This window comes from Lissotriton vulgaris, chromosome 8, assembly GCF_964263255.1.
Source record: "Lissotriton vulgaris chromosome 8, aLisVul1.2, whole genome shotgun sequence".
Taxonomy (NCBI): Eukaryota; Metazoa; Chordata; class Amphibia; order Caudata; family Salamandridae; genus Lissotriton; species Lissotriton vulgaris.
The window spans coordinates 1,530,670,697-1,530,680,255 of record NC_141696.1 but is presented as its reverse complement, the minus strand read 5'-3'; the positions used below and the strand labels follow the sequence as shown (position 1 = coordinate 1,530,680,255).

Sequence of the window (9,559 nt, the reverse complement as noted above, 5' to 3'; positions counted from 1 at the left end):
CTTCAGGTTTGACAATGAATATTTCCCATTTCATGCTTTTTTGTAAAGTAAACTCTTGTCTGCATTACCTTCCACTTCCCCTTGAACACAGATGTCAGTAGTCAGATGACATTGCTTACCTACTCATGCCAAATATATCTGGGTAATATAGTGCTAGTCCATTAAGAGTTAAAAAAACAACTACCTAACCTGGATCCAAAAAATGCTATTTACCCATCTTACCAGTTAATTGCGGAATGATACAGGACTCCTTAAAACATATCTCTACCATATGAGGTTAAAAATCCAGGTCCTGCATCTATTTTGTTAAATGGTTTAAATTAAAGTATGAAGACCACAGCTATAAGCAGGCCGAAATAGCTCAGTTGGGAGAGCGTTAGACTGAAGATCTAAAGGTCCCTGGTTCAATCCCGGGTTTCGGCACAGTTGAGAGGTTCCTTGCTTCTAACAAAATAGGTCTTGGAATCAGCTGTAGTACTTTTTCTCTATTCATCAAATTTTTTCCAACTGATCTACAACACAATCAATTTAACATAGACTTTGCTTTATGTCCTCCTTCTAAACTTGCTTCCACCTCTCTTACCTTCAGGTTTGACAATGAATATTTCCCATTTCATGCTTTTTTGTAAAGTAAACTCTTGTCTGCATTACCTTCCACCTCCCCTTGAATACAGATGTCAGTAGTCAGATGACATTGCTTACCTACTCATGCCAAATATATCTGGGTAATATAGTGCTAGTCCATTCAGAGTTAAAAAAACAACTACCTAACCTGGATCCCAAAACTGCTATTTGCCCATTGCACCAGTTAATTGCGGAATAATACAGGACTCCTTAAAACATATCTCTACCATATGAGGTTAAAAATCCAGGTCCTGCATCTATTTTGTTAAATGGTTTAAATTAAAGTATGAAGACCACAGATATAAGCAGGCCGCAATAGCTCAGTTGGGAGAGCGTTAGACTGAAGATCTAAAGGTCCCTGGTTCAATCCCGGGTTTCGGCACAGTTGAGAGGTTCCTTGCTTCTAACAAAATAGGTCTTGGAATCAGCTGTAGTACTTTTTTCTCTATCAACATTTTTATCAACTGATCTACAAAATGATCAATTCAACATAGACTTTGCTTTCTGTCCTCCTTTTAAACTTTCTTCCACCTATCTTGCCTTCAGGTTTGACAATGAATGTTTCCCATTTCGTCCTTTTTTGTAAAGTAAACTCTTGTCTGCATCACATTCCACTTCCCCTTGAACACAGATGTCAGTAGTCAGATGACATTGCTTACCTACTCATGCCAAATATATCTAGGTAATATAGTGCTAGCCCATTTCGAGTTAAAAAAACAACTACCTAACCTGGATCCCAAAAATGCTATTTACCCATTGCACCAGTTAACTGGGGAATGATACAGGACTCCTTAAAACATATCTCTACCATATGAGGTTAAAAATCCAGGTCCTGCATCTATTTTGTTAAATGGTTTAAATTAAAGTATGAAGACCACAGCTATAAGCAGGCCGAAATAGCTCAGTTGGGAGAGCGTTAGACTGAAAATCTAAAGGGCCCTGATTCAATCCCGGGTTTCGGCACAGTTGAGAGGTTCCTTGCTTCTAACAAAATAGGTCTTGGAATCAGCTGTAGTACTTTTTCTCTATTCATCAAATTTTTTCCAACTGATCTACAACACAATCAATTTAACATAGACTTTGCTTTATGTACTCCTTCTAAACTTGCTTCCACCTCTCTTACCTTCAGGTTTGACAATGAATATTTCCCATTTCATGCTTTTTTGTAAAGTAAACTCTTGTCTGCATTACCTTCCACTTCCCCTTGAACACAGATGTCCGTAGTCAGATGACATTGCTTACCTACTCATGCCAAATATATCTGGGTAATATAGTGCTAGTCCATTCAGAGTTAAAAAAACAACTACCTAACCTGGATCCCAAAAATGCTATTTACCCATTGCACCAGTTAATTGCGGAATGATACAGGACTCCTTAAAACATATCTCACCATATGAGGTTAAAAATCCAGGTCCTGCATCTATTTTGTTAAATGGTTTAAATTAAAGTATGAAGACCACAGCTATAAGCAGGCCAAAATAGCTAAGCTGGGAGAGCGTTAGACTGAAGATCTAAAGGTCCCTGGTTCAATCCTGGGTTTCGGCACAGTTGAGAGGTTCCTTGCTTCTAACAAAATAGGTCTTGGAATCAGCTGTAGTACGCTTATCTCTATCAACATTTTTATCAACTGATCTACAAAATGATCGATTCAACATAGACTTTGCTTTCTGTACTCCTTTTAAACTTTCTTCCACCTATCTTGCCTTCAGGTTTGACTATGAATGTTTTCCATTTTGTCCTTTTTTGTAAAGTAAACTCTTGTCTGCATCACATTCCACTTCCCCTTGAACACAGATGTCAGTAGTCAGATGACATTGCTTACCTACTCATGCCAAATATATCTGGGTAATATAGTGCTTGTCCATTCAGAGTTAAAAAAACAACTACCTAACCTGGATCCCAAAAATGCTATTTACCCATTGCACCAGTTAACTGGGGAATGATACAGGACTCCTTAAAACATATCTCTACCATATGAGGTTAAAAATCCAGGTCCTGCATCTATTTTGGTAAATGGTTCAAATTAAAGTATGAAGACCCCAGCTATCAGAAGGCCGAAATAGCTCAGTTGGGAGAGCGTTAGACTGAAGATCTAAAGGTCCCTGGTTCAATCCCGGGATTCGGCACAGTTGAGAGGCTCCTTGCTTCTAACAAATAGGTCTTGGAATCAGCTGTAGTACTTTTTTCTCTATTAACATTTTTATCAACTGATCTACAAAATGATCAATTCAACATAGACTTTGCTTTCTGTCCTCCTTTTAAACTTTCTTCCACCTATCTTGCCTTCAGGTTTGACTATGAATGTTTTCCATTTCGTCCTTTTTTGTAAAGTAAACTCTTGTCTGCATCACATTCCACTTCCCCTTGAACACAGATGTCAGTAGTCAGATGACATTGATTACCTACTCATGCCAAATATATCTGGGTAATATAGTGCTAGTCCATTCAGAGTTAAAAAAACAACTACCTAACCTGGATCCCAAAAATGCTATTTACCCATTGCACCAGTTAACTGGGGAATGATACAGGACTCCTTAAAACATATCTCTACCATATGAGGTTAAAAATCCAGGTCCTGCATCTATTTTGTTAAATGGTTCAAATTAAAGTATGAAGAACCCAGCTATCAGAAGGCCGAAATAGCTCAGTTGGGAGAGCGTTAGACTGAAGATCTAAAGGTCCCTGGTTCAATCCCGGGTTTCGGCACAGTTGAGAGGTTCCTTGCTTCTAACAAAATAGGTCTTGGAATCAGCTGTAGTACTTTTTCTCTATTCATCAAATTTTTTCCAACTGATCTACAACACAATCAATTTAACATAGACTTTGCTTTATGTACTCCTTCTAAACTTGCTTCCACCTCTCTTACCTTCAGGTTTGACAATGAATATTTCCCATTCATGCTTTTTTGTAAAGTAAACTCTTGTCTGCATTACCTTCCACTTCCCCTTGAACACAGATGTCAGTAGTCAGATGACATTGCTTACCTACTCATGCCAAATATATCTGGGTAATATAGTGCTAGTCCATTCAGAGTTAAAAAAACAACTACCTAACCTGGATCCAAAAAATGCTATTTACCCATCTTACCAGTTAATTGCGGAATGATACAGGACTCCTTAAAACATATCTCTACCATATGAGGTTAAAAATCCAGGTCCTGCATCTATTTTGTTAAATGGTTTAAATTAAAGTATGAAGACCACAGCTATAAGCAGGCCGAAATAGCTCAGTTGGGAGAGCGTTAGACTGAAGATCTAAAGGTCCCTGGTTCAATCCTGGGTTTCGGCACAGTTGAGAGGTTCCTTGCTTCTAACAAAATAGGTCTTGGAATCAGCTGTAGTACTTTTTCTCTATTCATCAAATTTTTTCCAACTGATCTACAACACAATCAATTTAACATAGACTTTGCTTTATGTCCTCCTTCTAAACTTGCTTCCACCTCTCTTACCTTCAGGTTTGACAATGAATATTTCCCATTTCATGCTTTTTGGTAAAGTAAACTCTTGTCTGCATTACCTTCCACCTCCCCTTGAATACAGATGTCAGTAGTCAGATGACATTGCTTACCTACTCATGCCAAATATATCTGGGTAATATAGTGCTAGTCCATTCAGAGTTAAAAAAACAACTACCTAACCTGGATCCCAAAACTGCTATTTGCCCATTGCACCAGTTAATTGCGGAATGATACAGGACTCCTTAAAACATATCTCTACCATATGAGGTTAAAAATCCAGGTCCTGCATCTATTTTGTTAAATAGTTTAAATTAAAGTATGAAGACCACAGCTATAAGCAGGCCGCAATAGCTCAGTTGGGAGAGCGTTAGACTGAAGATCTAAAGGTCCCTGGTTCCATCCCGGGTTTCGGCACAGTTGAGAGGTTCTTTGCTTCTAACAAAATAGGTCTTGGAATCAGCTGTAGTACTTTTTTCTATATCAACATTTTTATCAACTGATCTACAAAATGATCAATTCAACATAGACTTTGCTTTCTGTCCTCCTTTTAAACTTTCTTCCACCTATCTTGCCTTCAGGTTTGACAATGAATGTTTCCCATTTCGTCCTTTTTTGTAAAGTAAACTCTTGTCTGCATCACATTCCACTTCCCCTTGAACACAGATGTCAGTAGTCAGATGACATTGCTTACCTACTCATGCCAAATATATCTAGGTAATATAGTGCTAGTCCATTCAGAGTTAAAAAAACAACTACCTAACCTGGATCCCAAAAATGCTATTTACCCATTGCACCAGTTAACTGGGGAATTATACAGGACTCCTTAAAACATATCTCTACCATATGAGGGTAAAAATCCAGGTCCTGCATCTATTTTGTTAAATCGTTTAAATTAAAGTATGAAGACCCCAGCTATAAGCAGGCCGAAATAGCTCAGTTGGGAGAGCGTTAGACTGAAGATCTAAAGGTCCCTGGTTCAATCCCGGGTTTCGGCACAGTTGAGAGGTTCCTTGCTTCTAACAAAATAGGTCTTGGAATCAGCTGTAGTACTTTTTCTCTATTCATCAAATTTTTTCCAACTGATCTACAACACAATCAATTTAACATAGACTTTGCTTTATGTCCTCCTTCTAAACTTGCTTCCACCTCTCTTACCTTCAGGTTTGACAATGAATATTTCCCATTTCATGCTTTTTTGTAAAGTAAACTCTTGTCTGCATTACCTTCCACCTCCCCTTGAATACAGATGTCAGTAGTCAGATGACATTGCTTACCTACTCATGCCAAATATATCTGGGTAATATAGTGCTAGTCCATTCAGAGTTAAAAAAACAACTACCTAACCTGGATCCCAAAACTGCTATTTGCCCATTGCACCAGTTAATTGCGGAATGATACAGGACTCCTTAAAACATATCTCTACCATATGAGGTTAAAAATCCAGGTCCTGCATCTATTTTGTTAAATGGTTTAAATTAAAGTATGAAGACCACAGCTATAAGCAGGCCGCAATAGCTCAGTTGGGAGAGCGTTAGACTGAAGATCTAAAGGTCCCTGGTTCAATCCTGGGTTTCGGCACAGTTCAGAGGTTCCTTGCTTCTAACAAAATAGGTCTTGGAATCAGCTGTAGTACTTTTTTCTCTATCCACATTTTTATCAACTAATCTACAAAATGATCAATTCATTATAGACTTTGCTTTCTGTCCTCCTTTTAAACTTTCTTCCACCTATCTTGCCTTCAGGTTTGACAATGAATGTTTCCCATTTCGTCCTTTTTTGTAAAGTAAACTCTTGTCTGCATCACATTCCACTTCCCCTTGAACACAGATGTCAGTAGTCAGATGACATTGCTTACCTACTCATGCCAAATATATCTAGGTAATATAGTGCTAGTCCATTTCGAGTTAAAAAAACAACTACCTAACCTGGATCCCAAAAATGCTATTTACCCATTGCACCAGTTAACTGGGGAATGATACAGGACTCCTTAAAACATATCTCTACCATATGAGGTTAAAAATCCAGGTCCTGCATCTATTTTGTTAAATGGTTTAAATTAAAGTATGAAGACCACAGCTATAAGCAGGCTGAAATAGCTCAGTTGGGAGAGCGTTAGACTGAAAATCTAAAGGGCCCTGATTCAATCCCGGGTTTCGGCACAGTTGAGAGGTTCCTTGCTTCTAACAAAATAGGTCTTGGAATCAGCTGTAGTACTTTTTCTCTATTCATCAAATTTTTTCCAACTGATCTACAACACAATCAATTTAACATAGACTTTGCTTTATGTACTCCTTCTAAACTTGCTTCCACCTCTCTTACCTTCAGGTTTGACAATGAATATTTCCCATTTCATGCTTTTTTGTAAAGTAAACTCTTGTCTGCATTACCTTCCACTTCCCCTTGAACACAGATGTCAGTAGTCAGATGACATTGCTTACCTACTCATGCCAAATATATTTGGGTAATATAGTGCTAGTCCATTCAGAGTTAAAAAAACAACTACCTAACCTGGATCCCAAAAATGCTATTTACCCATTGCACCAGTTAATTGCGGAATGATACAGGACTCCTTAAAACATATCTCACCATATGAGGTTAAAAATCCAGGTCCTGCATCTATTTTGTTAAATGGTTTAAATTAAAGTATGAAGACCACAGCTATAAGCAGGCCAAAATAGCTAAGCTGGGAGAGCGTTAGACTGAAGATCTAAAGGTCCCTGGTTCAATCCCGGGTTTCGGCACAGTTGAGAGGTTCCTTGCTTCTAACAAAATAGGTCTTGCAATCAGCTGTAGTACTCTTTTCTCTATCAACATTTTTATCAACTGATCTACAAAATGATCAATTCAACATAGACTTTGCTTTCTGTCCTCCTTTTAAACTTTCTTCCACCTATCTTGCCTTCAGGTTTGACTATGAATGTTTTCCATTTTGTCCTTTTTTGTAAAGTAAACTCTTGTCTGCATCACATTCCACTTCCCCTTGAACACAGATGTCAGTAGTCAGATGACATTGCTTACCTACTCATGCCAAATATATCTGGGTAATATAGTGCTAGTCCATTCAGAGTTAAAAAAACAACTACCTAACCCGGATCCCAAAAATGCTATTTACCCATTGCACCAGTTAACTGGGGAATGATACAGGACTCCTTAAAACATATCTCTACCATATGAGGTTAAAAATCCAGGTCCTGCATCTATTTTGTTAAATGGTTCAAATTAAAGTATGAAGACCCCAGCTATCAGAAGGCCGAAATAGCTCAGTTGGCCGAGCGTTAGACTGAAGATCTAAAGGTCCCTGGTTCAATCCCGGGTTTCGGCACAGTTGAGAGGTTCCTTGCTTCTAACAAAATAGGTCTTGGGATCAGCTGTAGTTCTTTTTCTCTATTCATCAAATTTTTTCCAACTGATCTACAACACAATCAATTTAACATAGACTTTGCTTTATGTCCTCCTTCTAAACTTGCTTCCACCTCTCTTACCTTCAGGTTTGACAATGAATATTTCCCATTTCATGCTTTTTTGTAAAGTAAACTCTTGTCTGCATTACCTTCCACTTCCCCTTGAACACAGATGTCAGTAGTCAGATGACATTGCTTACCTACTCATGCCAAATATATCTGGGTAATATAGTGCTAGTCCATTCAGAGTTAAAAAAACAACTACCTAACCTGGATCCAAAAAATGCTATTTACCCATTGCACCAGTTAATTGCGGAATGATACAGGTCTCCTTAAAACATATCTCTACCATATGAGGTTAAAAATCCAGGTCCTGCATCTATTTTGTTAAATGGTTTAAATTAAAGTATGAAGACCACAGCTATAAGCAGGCCGAAATAGCTCAGTTGGGACAGCGTTAGACTGCAGATCTAACGGTCCCTGGTTCAATCCCGGGTTTCGGCACAGTTGAGAGGTTCCTTGCTTCTAACAAAATAGGTCTTAGAATCAGCTGTAGTACTTTTTCTCTATTCATCACATTTTTTCCAACTGATCTACAACACAATCAATTTAACATAGACTTTGCTTTATGACCTCCTTCTAAACTTGCTTCCACCTCTCTTACCTTCAGGTTTGACAATGAATATTTCCCATTTCATGCTTTTTTGTAAAGTAAACTCTTGTCTGCATTACCTTCCACCTCCCCTTGAATACAGATGTCAGTAGTCAGATGACATTGCTTACCTACTCATGCCAAATATATCTGGATCCCAAAAATGCTATTTACCCATTGCACCAGTTAATTGCGGAATGATATAGGACTCCTTAAAACATATCTCACCATATGAGGTTAAAAATCCAGGTCCTGCATCTATTTTGTTAAATGGTTTAAATTAAAGTATGAAGACCACAGCTATCAGAAGGCTGAAATAGCTCAGTTGGGAGAGCGTTAGACTGAAGATCTAAAGGTCCCTGGTTCAATACCGGGTTTCGGCACAGTTGAGAGGTTCCTTGCTTCTAACAAAATAGGTCTTGGAATCAGCTGTAGTACTTTTTTCTCTATCAACATTTTTATCAACTGATCTACAAAATGATCAATTCAACATAGACTTTGCTTTCTGTCCTCCTTTTAAACTTTCTTCCACCTATCTTGCCTTCAGGTTTGACTATGAATGTTTTCCATTTCGTCCTTTATTGTAAAGTAAACTCTTGTCTGCATCACATTCCACTTCCCCTTGAACACAGATGTCAGTAGTCAGATGACATTGCTTACCTACTCATGCCAAATATATCTGGGTAATATAGTGCTAGTCCATTCAGAGTTAAAAAAACAACTACCTAACCTGGATCCCAAAAATGCTATTTACCCATTGCACCAGTTAACTGGGGAATGATACAGGACTCCTTAAAACATAACCTACCATATGAGGTTAAAAATCCAGGTCCTGCATCTATTTTGTTAAATGGTTTAAATTAAAGTATGAAGACCACAGCTCTAAGCAGGCCGAAATAGCTCAGTTGGGCGAGCGTTAGACTGAAGATCTAAAGGTCCCTGGTTCAATCACGGGTTTCGGCACAGTTGAGAGGTTCCTTGCTTCTAACAAAATAGGTCTTGGGATCAGCTGTAGTTCTTTTTCTCTATTCATTAAATTTTTTCCAACTGATCTACAACACAATCATTTTAACATAGACTTTGCTTTATGTCCTCCTTCTAAACTTGCTTCCACCTCTCTTACCTTCAGGTTTGACAATGAATATTTCCCATTTCATGCTTTTTTGTAAAGTAAACTCTTGTCTGCATTACCTTCCACTTCCCCTTGAACACAGATGTCAGTAGTCAGATGACATTGCTTACCTACTCATGCCAAATATATCTGGGTAATATAGTGCTAGTCCATTCAGAGTTAAAAAAACAACTACCTAACCTGGATCCAAAAAATGCTATTTACCCATTGCACCAGTTAATTGCGGAATGATACAGGACTCCTTAAAACATATCTCTACCATGTGAGGTTAAAAATCCAGGTCCTGCATCTAT

At 38.1% G+C, this 9,559-nt stretch overlaps 4 non-coding genes across 4 annotated transcripts; all 4 read left to right on the top strand.

Annotated features, from left to right (window-relative positions):
* Positions 1 to 350: 350 nt before the first annotated feature.
* On the top strand, positions 351 to 423 carry TRNAF-GAA (transfer RNA phenylalanine (anticodon GAA)). Its single transcript has one exon. It is a non-coding gene; the product is annotated as a tRNA-Phe (tRNA).
* Positions 424 to 3,257: 2,834 nt separating this feature from the next.
* Positions 3,258 to 3,330, top strand: TRNAF-GAA (transfer RNA phenylalanine (anticodon GAA)). Its single transcript has one exon. It is a non-coding gene; the product is annotated as a tRNA-Phe (tRNA).
* Positions 3,331 to 5,003: 1,673 nt separating this feature from the next.
* On the top strand, positions 5,004 to 5,076 carry TRNAF-GAA (transfer RNA phenylalanine (anticodon GAA)). Its single transcript has one exon. It is a non-coding gene; the product is annotated as a tRNA-Phe (tRNA).
* Positions 5,077 to 7,913: 2,837 nt separating this feature from the next.
* TRNAC-GCA (transfer RNA cysteine (anticodon GCA)) lies at positions 7,914 to 7,986 on the top strand. Its single transcript has one exon. It is a non-coding gene; the product is annotated as a tRNA-Cys (tRNA).
* The last annotated feature ends 1,573 nt before the right edge of the window (positions 7,987 to 9,559 follow it).